Source organism: Dipodomys merriami, unplaced genomic scaffold (genome assembly GCF_024711535.1).
Source record: "Dipodomys merriami isolate MVZ:Mamm:240054 unplaced genomic scaffold, mDipMer1.0.p SCAF_19, whole genome shotgun sequence".
Lineage (NCBI taxonomy): Eukaryota > Metazoa > Chordata > Mammalia > Rodentia > Heteromyidae > Dipodomys > Dipodomys merriami.
Window position 1 is genome coordinate 25,536,926 of NW_027203270.1, and position 15,553 is coordinate 25,552,478.

Genomic DNA, 15,553 nt, shown 5'->3' on the forward strand with positions numbered 1-15,553 from the left:
TTTCAACTCTGTGTGTGTGTGTGTGTGTGTATAGCTTGGAGTTGTCCTGGCTTTTCAACTGTGTGTGTGTGTGTGTGTGTGTGTGTGTGTGTGTGTGTGTGTGTAGCTTGAAGTTGTCCTGGGCCCATGAGCTTTTCTTGCTCAAGACTAGCACTCTTGCACTTGAGCCACAGCTCCATTTCTAGCTTTTTGGTGGTTAATTGGAGATAAGAGTTGCATGGACTTTCATGCTCAGCTGGCTTTGAACCTCAATTCTCAGATCTCAGCTTTCTGAGTAGGGAAGATTATGGGCATGAGCCACTGGCACCTGGCTTTGACAGTTTTTAAAGCAGTAAAACTTGTTTGTTTTTTTTTCCTAAAGAAAATCTGATGAAGCTTTCCAATTATTATAAATAAATTAAAGTATAGATGCTCTGACCACAAAATACAAGAAGCTTAGAGTCCTGTAGCTTTTGTTTTCTTCCTCAGTGAGCTGGAGGCTTGGCTCCAGTGGTAAAACACTTCACTAGCTTCTTCAGTCCTTTTGAACTCAGAGCCCTTCTAGGCAGGTGTTTACCCTTGAGCCACACCCACAACCCAAACTGATATTATTTGTTTTTACTACTAGGGATTGAACTCAGGGTGTAAACTATATGAGCAGCCCTCCTAATGTTTGAAGGTCCTTCTTGGGACCCTGAAAAGCAAAGTACTAAAACTACTGCCCCATAACTCTTGTTGATGGTGACATAATTGGTGCCAACCAAATCCAATCAGACTCTTACCTTGTGTTTTAATCTTTGTAATCAAATCAGAATCTTACTTTGTGTTTTAATCTTTTCTTGCTTGAATAACAAAATGCTAGAGACTGAGGAGTTTGTAAGTCACATAAGTATTGTGTTCACAGTTATGGAGGCTGAGAAGTCTAAGATGGAGGCACTGGCAGGTTTAAGGTCTGGCAATACTCAATCTCTGCTTTCAAAATGGCACCTTGAATTCCGGATCCTCTTGAGATGAACACCGTGTTTTTATATGATGAAAAGGTGGAAAGGTAACAAAGAAGGCCTACCTACTTTCATGCAGCTCTTTCATAAGGGAATTAATTAGTTCATCCTTGAGGGCAGAGTCCTCATGACTTCCCAAAATTTCCCACTTCTATTGCAATTCAAAGCCAGCCTGGGCAGGAAAGTCCTTGAGATTCACTTCCAATAACCAGCAAAAAGCTGGAGTGGAGCTGTGGCTCAAGTGGTAGCATACCAGCCTTGGGTAAAGAAGCTCAGGAACAGCACCCAGTCCCTGAGTTCAAGCACCAGGACTAGCACAAAAATAGACAAACTATAGGGGACACAAACATTCAAATCCTAGCATTCTGTAATTAAATTGTTAGTAAAGAATCTTAGAGAAACTCACATATGTATGCAAAGGAGATACATTTAGTAATTTCCATAAATGGATTGTCTGGTATCAAGAAAAAAGAAACAAATAATCCAATGTCTATCAAAATGGGAAGGAACACATCATGATATAGTCATAACTAAAATATTATGCTACAGTGAAAAGTAAATTAAGTAGCCGCATCTATCAATCTAGATGAATTTCTTTTTTCTTTTTTTTTTTTTGGGTCCGGTCATGGGGCCTGAACTCTGGGCCTGAGCGCTGTCCCTCAGCTCTTCAGCTTAAGGCTAGTACTCTACCACTTGAGCCACAGCGCAACTTCTGGCTTTTTTCTTATGTGGTACTGAGGAATTGAACCCAGGGCCTCGAGCATGCAAGGCAAGTGCTCTACCACTGAGCCACCTTCCCAGCCCCTCTAGATGAATTTCTCAAATATTATATAAAATATAAAAAGTCTACATATACACATGATAATGAAATAATTTTTAGAAAAGTAAATCACATATAAACCAATGTGTGGAAATAATGAACATGAAATACAGAATAATATTTCAGTATAGCAACATATGAGGATATGTAATATATTAGTAATTCTTTCAACATGCTGATTAGATACATGCCTGTTATATTGCTATTATATTTGCTGGTCTCAAATATTTATAACAAAATAGGTTTTTTTAAAAAAACCTACTGCTCTAAAGTTATGGAGACTCTACTCTTGCCCTTTGGTTACAATGCAATTTTAAAGAATCCATTGTTGATACTCTTTCAGTTGAAAGCTGAATGCAGTTCTACCTTTAGTATGATCCTTCCATTTGGGTTCTGTCTTCTGTCTAGCTCACAGCTTATTGATAACTTGATTCACTGCTTGGTTTAAAGGCAATAGTATCACAGTAGCTCCACCACATCAGAATGGTACACTTCAGTCTCCCAATCTGTGAAATGATGTCCTTTCCCTGTGCCTGCATGTGTATAATCAAGTCATTCAACAAGTTTTGTTTTGTTTTGTTTTTTTAGTATTACTGTGTGCCAAGCACTGTTCCAAGTAATGAGAATGTAATGGTAAATGAGTCATGCAATTCTTGTTTTCATTTATTTGTAGTATGCTTCTTTTAAGAATACTATGGCCTCCGGACAAGAATATGGGAGAGATGGGAAAGGAAGGAACAATAGACGAAAGAAGATACTCAGGGTTTCCCAGCCTTACAGTTTTGCTCAGACAGTCAGTTAATAATAAGCCCTAAAGGACCCAGGCTCTTAGATTGTTGAGGTCTAAGCCTCAGGGACCAGGCCTTGTAGGTAATGGAAGGAGGGTAACTGTAGAGCTTTTAAGGGTCTGTCTAGACATTGGACCTGCAGGAGAGGCTTTAGGCCATGGGATATCATTGGAGCCCAAGAATCATGAGCTAGAAGCTGTTGCTTCAGAGGCCTTATTATCATCACATTCCCCCACGAACTCTTCCACAACACTTACCCAAAAATCGAACTTTCTTCAGATGGAAAGAGGTAATGTTTACTCAGCACTCACATGTCTGAATGACCAGCTGCCTTTTTGAATCAGAAGATAACTTTGTCATTTTTTCCAACTGAAATACCATGACTCATCAGTTAGGCAGCAGCTGGATGGCATAAAGGACTGCCTTTCTTTAGCCAGGTTTTTCTTTAGCCAGGTTCAAAATTCAGGCATTAGAGACAAGCTGTTAGGAGCGGCTGAGAAGTCTCTAAGGAGGTGTTTTGGGATCCTTGAAGGTTAACCATTCCTTTTAATATCAGTCTCATTTAAGCCATTTGTTTTTCTTTCATTCCTGGGACTAAGTGAAGTCACACCTACTATATATAGAAAGACAAGTAATATGATGAAGAAAAACAGCCAGAAAAAATGTATAGAACATTTAAGAAAGGACAGCTTTGAGACTTAGGTACCATGTGAAGGACCTAGGCTTAGCTGGTTGGGATTGTGAATATGCTAGCCAAGACTGTCTTCTTTTAATACAATGGAGCTTCTCAGTACCTCTGAAAGTGTATTGGTAATAGTTTGTCTGAAAATATTTTAAAAATATGCTTATTGTTCAACCCAGTTTGTTGAATTTCACTTTATAGCAGCTGTCTTTACAAGAAATGACTTACAGGATGCTGGGAAGTTGGGTCAGTGGTAGAGTGCTTGCCTTGCATGCATGAGGCCCTGGGTTTGATTCCTCAGCACCACATAAGCTGTGGGTCAAGTGGTAGAGTGCTAGCCTTGAGCTGTATAGCTGAGCGACAGTGTCCAGGCCTAGAGTTTAGGCCCCACGACCGACAAATTTAAAAAAATGAATTACGTAGCTGGGTACAGTGGTCCCAATTTGTAATCCCAGTTACTATGAAGGCAAAGGTAGGAAGGATCACAGTCCAGGTCAGTGGGTTAAACTTTCCTCAAAGACTTGGCCTGTTTCTAGCTCCCCCGCCCTAAACTTCTGGGCACAGGGTTTTCTGACCACTCTCCAGCTCAGACCCAAGGCTACATTTGATCTCAGTACACAGCTATACCTCCCCATCCTGCCCTTCCACTGGGTGCAGGGCCCTGCTCTCCAGTATCTTTCTGTACCAATTGGAAAAAACAATGCCACCTCTTCCATGAGAAGTTTAAACACAACACCCTCCAAAAAACAATCACTCCTAGATACTTTGAATCCAGTCTCCAAATCCATCTCTGTAGCGGGGAGGGCTCTCCTAGACAGTTAAAGCCCTACACTGTGTGAGAAAACTAAGCCAGGAAATTGACCTTTCACTAAAAAGAGAGAGGCCTTAAAGGAGACCTTAAAACGTACTATCTCATATCCTGCCTAATTAGAAAGGCACCTGCTGTGCGACTTGTGCATCCCACCCAGTGACTGATTGCCTCCTGCCTCAAGGGTGTGGATGCTTCGCACAGTGTGTATCCTCCTCCTATTGCTATTATTGTAATAATTCTCCTGTAACTTTGTAACAATCCCAGGCTTCAGTGATGTAGGGGCATATGTCATTATGTTTCTGAAATGTACAACCCCCACTTGCTTTGCAGTGAGTGCCTTCATAAACTAAGCCCTATTGCTGGTTCAGGGTCACAGTTCCAGCTCTGGAGACTGTGCTGTATCCCAAGCCAGTCAGTTCCCAGCATTCTAATAAAGCTCCCATTGCCCCACTTTACTCTCCGTGGTGGATTCCTTCCCCTGCCTCCACTGTTACAATCTCCAAAATAACTAGCAAAGAACGACCATATGAGATGTTAAGCAAAATGTACCCCAACTTGGGAACCGAAGAGGTTTTTTTTCTCTTTCTCTTTCTTGCTAGTGTTTTTCATGTACTTACAATACACTATGTGATTCTTTTGTTTCTATTGTATGTTCTTCTCCCATGGTATAACCCCTGTTTTCACTGGATTTGATGCTGGTGTTCTGCCCCTTGTATATATATTTTTGTAATGTGGGGAGGGGAAGGGATATTGCAGAACGCATAAATAAGGATGCAGGCTGACCCATTGTGACAAAGAGATGTACAGGACATGATATTGAAAGTGATTTTTACAATGTCTGGGTTGGAGGGAGGAAGGAGAAGTTGGGATGGTGGAAGAAAATAAAGGAGGAGGTAAAAATGCTGATGCTTGCTATGAAATCTACTCATTACCCTACTCATGTAACTGTAACCCCTCTGTACAATATTTTTTTGGGGGTCCAGTCTTGGGGTCAGAACTCTGGGCCTGGGCGCTGTCCCTCAGCTCTTCAGCTCAAGGCTAGTGCTCTACCACCACTTGAGCCACAGCACCACTTCTGGCTTTTTTCTTTTTGCTTATGTGGTGCTGAGGAATCGAACCTAGGGCCTCCCACAGGTAAGGCAAGTGCTCTACCACTGAGCCACCTTCCTAGCCCTCTGTACAATATTTTTACAATAAAAATTAAAAAAAGAAATGTGGCTGGAGTTATACAGCACCAACTAAACAAGTAGAATAAACACAAAATCCTGAGTATACACAGCAGTACAGACAAGGCAATCATTTCTTCTAGATTATCATCTCTAATGTGCCATGGTGTCCTTGTGTAAAGTCAAATGAATTTTTTGCTTTAAGGAAAATTCCATCGTATATATTACTTGGTACAGTTGAAAAGTGCCATGACTAGTTTAAGACTGTGTTCAGACAAGGTTAAATAGGGATGTTTTTCCCAGGCTCATGTCAGGGGCTTGTCTCAGAATCAAACCTTGACTGACTGAATACCCTGCCCCACTGCCTGACCTGTACTTGTAGATATTTTAGAGTCACCACTGATTCTATGGTAAACCCAGCTAGCTGAATGGTGGATTACCAACCATGGAACAAGGTGATGAAACTTCAGAGGAAATGTCAACACTGTGGGATCAATTCATAATGTGTATTCTCAGACTCATCACCCAAACCGGCTCATTCTTTTCTGGAAGCCTACTACCATGGGAAGGAAGAAAATCTCAGATTTTAGCATGGAAGAAAAGGACTTACAGCTCCCAGAATTGGACTTGCATTTTTATGTAACTCCAGAGGTGTTTTACTTGGGAAGGTCTGCTTTGCCCCTGAAACATGAGCTGCTGGCTGCCTTCTGGGGATATCCAGGTCTGCAGCCAAAGCCTGCCTAGCTGTGGAGCTGGGGCCCTATAAGAAGAAGTGGTCCCTGCTCTCAGGAAGAGGAGATCCAGTCCCTGGCAGCTGCAAGCCTAAGCCTTTCTGTTTTATGAACAAAGCTGTCAGTGCCATAAGCAAACATGTCATAAAGCAGGGGTGGGGCAGGAAACTCAGGGCCCTTAGATAAAAACCTACTAGTATTTTATTCCCATGTTTTAGCAGTGATTTAGCATACCATATCCCTATTGCCTACAATGTCCCTTTTGCCCACAATGTCCCAAACCCATATCTTTGTAGTAAAATTGCTGCTTCTTTTGCAGATGTGTCTGCTGTTTCAGGCCAGGCCAATTCTACACTGGGCCCAGGATCAGTTCTACCCTAGATCAAATCCTGATGAAGGTAAGTAAGGCTGTATCTTCATCCTCTTTACGGATCCCACCTGAACTTTCATCTAAGAAGGGATATTTTGACTTTGTAGAGTCATCTGCTCCATCTCAGCTGTTTGCTGAAACTCAGGAGCCAACTCAGACCAACACAGATTCTGCAAGACAGCTACCTCCTGGCTATGATGATGTTACTGTTTCTCATCAAGCCACGCCAGGCAAGATGAATCTGCAGCACAGACTCCCACAGATGGTGCCGGTGCTTGGTGAGAACCAAGCCCGTCCTCTGCCTCATCCACTCAAAGGTATCATGTAGAATGTTGCTCTAGCCGAGACTTCAGAGCACCTCACACTTGAAATACCTTTTCTGAAACCCATGTATACTCATAGGGAGGTTTAAGTAAGTAGCCATTAAAGAGAACACCATGTGCTTTCAGACAGGAAGAGAAGTTTAGTTTAGAGAAGTGCTTGTCACCGGCCATGCAAGGTGAAGACCACCTGGCCAAAAGAAGGGGCCAGCTGAGGTCTAACCTGGATTTAAGTAGGGAGGGGAGAGGTGAGGCCATAGTGGATGCAGATATGATCTCAGAGCCTGGGACCCTCCCCTGGTCCCATGGAGAGTTTGGTGGGGGGGCAGGATCAGCCCAGGATGTGACCTCCGGGTGTGCCAGTTACCTAGATGACACAAGCACTGGGCAGAGACTTAGCCAAGAGGGAGGAGGAGCCTGCCTCGCCTTCCCATGGCAAACCTTACATTCCAGCCTTTTGATAATGATGAAACAGGGCACAGATTCTGTCTACTTCCTGCTGGAAAGGGGGCGTCGACATTGGGGCAAAAGGCAGAGATGTGGTCCTTTCTGGAAGAAGGCAGCAGGTAGCAGCTGTCCCTTGATGATAATCCTGAGATGAAGTCTGGAAGAAGTTTCATGAGGCAGGGGCTGGGCAAAAAATTAGAGAGCACACAAAAGGTAACAAAGGAAAGAATATAAGTTTCTGTCTAGTTAAAAGGTAGACAGGTATGGATTTGAGACGGGCAAGTGTATTTCTATGGACCTCCCGGCTCCCGGTTAATTTTGAAAGGCTGACACAAAGTGGCTGATGCAACATCATCTCCTCTCACTCCTCTCCCTTATTTCCTGGACTGGCGGCGTCCCAGGGGTCTTGGTGCTTTTGCTGGGATAGCTTGTCCCAGTTGGCATTCACAGGCTTTGAACTCAAGGCCTGGAAGCTGTCCCTGAGCACTTCTGCTCGAGGCTAGCGCTCTTCCACTTTGAGTCACAGTGCCACCTCCAGCCTTTGGCTGGTTAGACATTAGAGTCTCTTGAGCCATGCCTCTGGCTTGGCTCTTTGCTGGTTAGTTGGGAGGTGGAGTCTCAGAGGAATTTTTCTGCCCCGGCTGGCCAACAAATCTTTGCCACAAACCCCCCTTTGATTTCCTATTAAAGCACAGGAGACCCACAGAAAAAATGAGCAGAGCTTATCTGTAACTGGTAAGAATTGACCAACACCTACTTGTACAGTTATTTCTCTGTGGGTCTGGCTAGATACTGCAAGGAGGAAAATCTGTAACAACTCAGTGGACATGATGAAAGTTTTTGTAAGCTTTCAGGCGAGGAAAGAACACGCAGGAGAAGGTAATGCTGAACAATTGGGTATGCTCCCGGGCCAACTCCCTTCAGGATCAGAGAGGTGGCGCAAAGTCTCATTGTAGCAGGGTTTCTATGGCCAGGATCAGCAGGAACTTTTAGCACTGAACTTGTTTTGCAAGTTTGAGCAGTTTCAGGCCCATGCCCCCAAAGAGGATTGGGACAGGTAGTGTATACAGAAGTGTTTTAGCTTTTCTTGGCTGCCTCTACCCTCCAGTGGCCTGACATTCTGGCATTTTTGGTTTGGTAATAGGGCGACGATAGTCATCTGGCTACTTCCTGCTGGACAGGGGCGTCGTGGGGCTGTATGCCAGTTATCTAGGATGCCGGAGGGGTAGTTGGCTGGTGAGTGTTTGGGTGGAGAAGAAGAAGCTGATTAACTGTCCCTCTGGTCATTTCTTGGATGTGGCTCTGGATGAACCACAAGATGCATGGGGCAAGTAAAAAGAAAAGGAAATTAAAATTAATGGGCCTGAAGAAAAGACAAATTAAAAGTAATGGGGGCTATGGAACCAGTCCAGAATAGGCCCCTGGATTGCTGTTTGAACTCCTCTTTTAGCTTACTTAGGGCCTCAATACTTTGTTCTACCAAACCCGACTCATTAATGTAATAACATTCATTGTTCCTGCAAGAATAGGCAGGTCCCACGTTTTTCAGCCATTAGGAGGTCTCCGTGTTGGCACTTTTGAAGAGCAACCTGTGCCAGGGAGGGAAACTGGCACTGGAGTGAGGCTAGAGATACTGAGGTGGATTCCATGGCCACCTGGAGTTTATCTGAAAATTCCCGAGTTGAGACCAGGCTATGTCCAAGAAACCTGTTGAACCACTTAGGAAATAAAGGCTGGGCCATTATCAGATTGGAGGGAGGAGGAGAAGGCCAAAGCAAGGAATAATTTCTGAAAGTAAAAATGGGGTTACAACTCCTGCTGTCTCTTTGGGAATGGAAGAGGCCTCACCCCACCCTGTGAGGGTGTCTGCCAGGGCTAGACGGTACCTCCTCCTTTTATGAGTGGCAAATGGGTGACATCAACGTGTCAGTCTTGGCCAGTTAAATAGCCCGACATTTGATGGGTTGTAAAGGCTTGCCTAAAGTCCCCTTTGAGGGGTGGAGGTGGAGTATGTAAAAACGTGCCTGAGTGGCAGACTCAACTATTCTGGAAAGCTGAGGGTGATAAAAGAGGGTCTTTAAAAAAAAATCCTTTGGGCTCAATATGCAGTAAGGAATGAACCTGCTGGATAAGGGTTTGTAGCCTGGGCCAGAGGCAAGGCCACTTATTTCCCACAAAGATCCATGCCTGTTCTAAATCTGTGCTACTCCCCCTACTTTTTTTCTGGTCAGTTGTGGGGCTTGAACACTGAACCTGGGCACTGTCCCTCAGTTCTTCAGTTCAAGGCTAATGCTCTACCACTTGAGCCACAGCACCACTTCCAGCTTTTTCTGTTTATGTGGTACTGAGGAATCGAACCCAGGGCCTCATGCACGGGAGGCAAGCACTCTACCACTGAGCCACCTTCCCAGCCCAGTGCCACCCTTCTCCTAGAGAAGAATGTATCCTGACAGGGAATACTGAGCGGTCAAATCTGCGACCTGTAAAAATAAAATGGGGACTGCCTTTAAAACCCTGGGAAGGCACGGTCCAGGTCGGCTGACTGGTCTAAGAGGTATTTGGATTCTCCAATGTGAAGACAAACAGAATCCAACACGCCAGGTCCAAGGGTATGGTAAAGAAAGCATCCTTAAGATTCAATACAGAAAAATGAGTCATAGGAAATATGGAAAAAGCAGGTAGATGGCATGGGAACTACTGGGTGTATGGGTACCACAGCCTCATTAATGAGATGAAGGTCCTGTACTAATTGGTAGGAGCCACCCGGTTTGCAGATAGGCAAAATAGGGGTGTTATAATGTTAGTTGACACTAGGTATCCCTTCCTTTTCAAGTACTTTCTTATTCAGAGGAAACCAAAATTTCCCCCAATTCCATTCCCAAGAATTTCTTAACTACCCTCTTTACAATTCCTTGAATTCCGTTCCCAAGGCTTTCTCTACTACCCTCTTTACAATTTCTTGAGCTTCTTTGTAGCTACAATTTTTTCCTTTGGCTTGTGGAACTGGGTAATTTCAGAACTGCCTCAGGGCACCGCTTGGGTGGAGAAGTTTGCTAGATTTTAAGGCTAAGAGCAGGGCTGGGTCTCATTCCTCTTAGTACCTCAGGCAAGTAAGAGGGCCCTTTGCTGGTGGCTGGGAGGGAAGTCCCTCAACTCCCATAACTGAGACCTGTGAAAGAATTGGGGGGCCCGAGTAGGAAGGGAGGACCAAACAGGTAGCCCCCTTATCATTGTCCAAAAAGGAAATGGCCTTACCCGCTACCTGGATGGTTACCCTAGGCTGGAGGAAGATGATCAGGGTCAGCAAAGCAGGGTGTCCTCAGTATTCAGCGGCCAGGCCCAAGACCAAAGGTGGCAAGTCAGGGGAGGGAAGGACTGTACCCCCGTGGCTAGGCGTAGAGGGGCAGTCAGGCTTCCAGTGTCCCTTCTGATCACACAGTGGTCATGGTGTCTGAGGAGGACTGGGTTTAGGGCATTGCCTTGCTCAGTGCCCTTCCTGGCCACATTTGAAGCAGGATCCAGGTGGTTGGCGCTTTTCTCCAGAGCCATGCGTTGTACGTGGCTTCAGGGCAGTGACCAGAGCTTGGGCTTGGTAGGCCGCCTTTTGGTGAGAGTGGGCTTCCCTATCAGTCTTTTCCTGTTCCTTATGGGCAAGGAATATTTTAAGGCCATGTTCACCAGGTCACACATTGGTGTTTGAAGGACATCCTCAGCCTTTGAAAGTGTTTTCTTTATGTCTGGGGCTGACTGAGAAATAAAATGAGAGGCCAAAAAGCTGGCCCAAGGCAGAGAGGTGGGGTCCACGTAGGTGTACTTAGTCAGGGCTAGAAGTCTAGCTAGAAAAGCAGCAGGGTTCTCATCCCATAGTTGAGTAATTTTCCACAATTTGACAAAGTTCATCACCTTATGGGAGGCTGCCTATAATCCAGCCAAAAGGCTCTGAATCATTTTATGTCTAAGCCATTGCAACCCTCAGCTGTATCTATCTGATATTGCCAATGAGGGTCCTGGCTGGGGATGCCTCAGTTCCCACAGGCATGTTTGTATCTCTAAGGTGGATCTCGTTCTCATGAACCTTTGGCACAGGCCTGACGAACTGGCTCATGCTCCTCCATAGTAAGAGCAGTGGAAAGTATAACAGGGAGATCATGCCAGATGAAAATATTAGACCCTTGGCCCGGTGGGGTCAGATGGCGCATAGGGTGGTGGATGGGCCACAGGTGTGGGGAGGAAAACAGAGTAAAGAGTGTCAGGAGAGGAAGAGAGAGGGGGAGAGTTTTGGAGGGATCTTGCTACATGAGCAAGAGTTGAGAATAGGGGGCAGGAGAAACAAAGGGAGAGGGATGGGAGCATAAGTAGAAGAATCCCTGGATGAAAGGAATTTCAGTCTACTTTACCGGTTGTTCATCAAAATTGCAGAGATCGGTTAGTATATTGAAATGGAAAGCCCCATTTTGAGGCCAGCGAGGTTATCGAGCTGGTACATAGGCCATTCCTAGTTACAGAGAAAGATTAATTTCCTTTGTCTAAGATCAGGTTTTCAGCCTAGAGAATTGAGGTTAGCCAATAAGAAACCCAAGGGAGTGTGTGGGTCTCATTTGGAAATTTGGTTTCTCATGGTGCCCAGGCACCAGGGTAAAACTAAGGCTGAAGAAGGCATCCCTGTATTAACCAAAGAGTTACCAAAAACAAGAGTGACAGAGAAGACGAAGTATCAATGATCATTCTCAGCACCAAGACCAAAGACCAGGGCGGGGGGTGGGCATGAGGGGGGTGGAGACTCCAGCATGAGCTCTCCTGACTTTGGGGGAGCTGAGTTCCTGGAAAGCAAGACAGGACACCCTGAGACAAAGGGTAGGGACTTACCCAATTCAAAGGTGGTCGGTGCACAGAAGGCCAGGCTGAGGTCCTGGGTCAGACAAAGGAGAGAGGGAGAGAAAGAGAGAGATAGAGGTAGAGGCTTCAGGTGGGTTTACAGAGATAGCAATGATATCCCAAGCCACTAGGTGGCCATCCACAACATATGCACAGCTTACAGAGGCAAAGGCCATGAGGTCTTTCCAGGTGGCTATTTAGCCCAAAGTAAGCTCAGCAGGTTCTGTGCTCCTGATTGAGGAGGTCTCAAGAGAGGAGCAAGGGAAGAGAGAGGCCGAGAAGGGGCAGTGCCAGTTGATTGTCTTGGAGCGAAGTGAAGCAGTACCATCTTCCTGGGTTCCGCACCAGATAAATGGATTTTTGGGGGTTTGTTTTGTTTTGTTTTTTTGTTTTTTTGGGGTCTGGTCGTGGGTCCTGAACTCTGGGCCTGGGCGCTGTCCCTCAGCGATTCAGCTCAAGGCTAGCGCTCTACCACTTGAGCCACAGGACCACTTCTGGCTTTTTTTTCTTTTTGCTTATGTAGTGCTGAGGAATTGAACCCAGGACCTCATGCATGCAAGGCAAGCACTCTACCACTGAACCACCTTCCCAGCCCCAGATCTATGGTTTTAAGTGAGGAAAAAACACACAGGAGGAGTTAAAGATAAATAAAAGAAAAGTTTGTTGGGGTATACTCCAGGGAGCAGAATCTGGTTGTGGCAGGGTTTATATGGCCGGGGTCAGCAGGAACTTTTAGCAGGTAACTTGTTTTGCAAGTTTGAGAGGTTTCAGGTTAGTGCCCCTGAAGAAGGATTCAGACAGGTGGTGTATAAGGAAGTGGCTTTTCTCAGCTGTCTCTGCCCTCCAGTTTTAACTGAAATTGGACCAAGTTAAATGATCTCCAGTCCAGGGGGAGGGGAGAGAAAGATTGAAAATCAAACGTAGAATGGCTAGCCTCTGAGAGGGAACCTAGAGGGGTGTCCACAGGACCAAGCCTGTGTCACACTCTTGCAGGCACAAGCCAAAAGGTTGGAGAAAATTAAGAAGGAGAGAGCAAAGAAGAGTCTGAAAGTAAAGACTTCTGACCATTACCATTGCAGTGACAAAAACTGTATGTGTGGGAATATTTTGACCAGGCCTCATGGCAAATGCAAGAGGCATTCCGACTGAGTGTCCCGGCTCGGGCTTAAAAAGCTCAGGAGGCAGCCAGTCTGGTGAGTGAAGGAGAGCTTACTGGATGGAAGCAGCGTCCCACATCCTCCAGTGCCCCCTAGACACATTTCACTCACTGGAATGGAGAAGTGGTGAGCATGGATGTGGAGGCCAGCAATGGTTTTGGTGAAAAGTCTAGTGTGGCATCTTGCAGAAGTTCAGTTAGAGGGAAAAAGGGCAGTATGAACTGGGGAATATTCCTCAGAGGAAAAGAAAAACAGAAAAAGGGGGGGGGAACAAAATGGAGAGGAATCCCACCTATCCTGACTTTAAAACCTTCCCAAATTCACACAGCACCATTTATGTTAGGTATAAGCAGGTAAGGAGAACACCTTTGCTGCTTTCAGGCAGCAAGAGAAGTTAATTTTACCAAACTGCTTGTCCCTGCCAAGCAAGATGGAGACCACATGGCTGTAAACTAGGTTTAGGTGGGGAAGGCGAGGGGAGAAGTTGCAGTCAGGTGAGGGAAAGTGTGGCTGCAGTGTCCCTCAGGGCTTAGGACCCTCCCCTGATCCAATGGGAAATGGAGGGGGGGGGGGAGAAGGACTCTGTGTGTGTGTGTGTGTGTGTGTGTGTGTGTCTGTCTGTCTGTCTGTCTGTCTGTCACTGTACTACCTTAACTATTATACTGATGGACCTACTGAGTCCAGGTCTTCACCCTCTTCTCACATCGTAACTGTGATGATTTTATTTGCTAGGATCTCAGATGTTTGCTGAGCCTCAGGAGCCAATTGAGACCAATACTGATTCTGCAAGACTGCTACCTCCTGGCTCCGATGATTTTACTGTTTCTCATCATGACACACTAGGCAAGTTAAATCTGGAGCACAAAGTCCCACAGATGGTGCCAGGGCTAGGTGAGGATCAGAACCAGGCCCAACCTCTGCCTCATCCACTCAAAAGTACCACAGAGAACGTTGCTGTTGCTGAGGCTTCAGATCAGCCCTCACCTCAAATACCAAAACATACTGTGAATTCACAAGGGAAAGCATTTGTTCTTGCACCCGAGGAGCGGCTGAAGGATCCAGTTTGGGTTAGTTTCCATGAGCGGAGGCAGCAAAAGCTTGAGCTGAGAGCAGCAAAAAGCCAATTGGCAGAATCTCAGCTAGATCCAAAAAGCCAATTGGCAGGATCTCAGCCAGATCCAAAAAGCCAATTGGCAGGATCTCAGCCAGATCCAGAAAGCCAATTGGCAGGGTCTCAGCCAGATCCAAAAAGCCAATTGGCAGGATCTCAGCCAGATCCAAAAAACCAATTGGCAGGATCTCAGCCAGATCCAAAAAGCCAATTGGCAGGAACTCAGCCAGATCCAAAAAGCCAATTGGCAGGATCTCAGCCAGATCCAAAAAGCCAATTGGCAGGATCTCAGCCAGATCAAAAAAGCCAATTGGCAGGATCTCAGCCAGATCAAAAAAGCCAATTGGCAGGATCTCAGCGAGATCCACTCAAAAGTACCAGAGAAAATGTTGCTCAAGCTGAGGTTTCAGAGCAACCCTCACCGCAAATACCAAAACATACTGTGAATTCACAAGGGAAAGCATTTGTTCTTGCACCTGAGGAGCGGATGAAGGATCCCTTTTGGTTTAGTTTCTTTGAGCGGAGGCGGCAAAAGCATGAGCTGAGAGTAGCTCAAAATCGACTGGCAGGATCTCAGCTAGACTCAAGTTTAAAGGTGGTTGATGTTGACAGTGTGGCTCAGAAAGCCAAAGAGGATGCAGATGAACCTCTAGAACCCCTTGAGCAAGATGAATCTGCTCAGGTCCACCTGCAGACCCATACTCAAAACCCCAGGACTCCTGAGAAGCTCCAGTCTCCTGCAGCTCAGGAAGAGCACCCAGGTCAACAGCTTGTTAGCGATGAGGTTGTGCCATCAGTGGAAAAAAAGCCTCAACATTCAACACTGCCAGATGCCACAGTTCAACCTGCAGATGTGCAGATTACCTTCACCACTCCCAGTCACCAACAGACTGCAGGCCATCCTCCAGGGAGACCTCTGGAGGAAGAGCTGTCATCTACCCAACAAGAGGTGCCAGCTCAACCTTCAGAGCTCCCAGAGCTTGGAGACCCTTCTGAAAGCCATCTAGAAGCCCCAGCTCAGCCTGAAAAACCTTTTGAGGGAGTCAGACCTCCAGGTGAGCAGGAGGCTCCTGTTCAAGCTCCAGAGGCCCCCATGGAAAGCATAGAGGCAAGTCCCCCAAACCATGAGCTAACAGCTCAGTCTCCAGGAGAGGTCCAAGCTCACCATGCCAACGTCTCCTATATTACAGATAAGCCCCCAGATGTAATAGTGACCATCACTGCAATGCCTACCGAGGAGACTGAATCGCCTCTATCCCACAATGAGGCTCCAGCTGGTCCTGCAGGTTACAGAG

The 15,553-nt window shown here is 45.9% G+C and overlaps 1 long non-coding RNA gene across 1 annotated transcript; it reads left to right on the forward strand.

The window, feature by feature from the left end:
• Positions 1-6,207: 6,207 nt before the first annotated feature.
• LOC138830964 (uncharacterized) lies at positions 6,208-14,250 on the forward strand. Its single transcript, XR_011373093.1, has 3 exons — positions 6,208-6,376; positions 6,456-6,665; positions 13,880-14,250. It is a non-coding gene; the product is annotated as an uncharacterized lncRNA (long non-coding RNA).
• Positions 14,251-15,553: the final 1,303 nt, after the last annotated feature.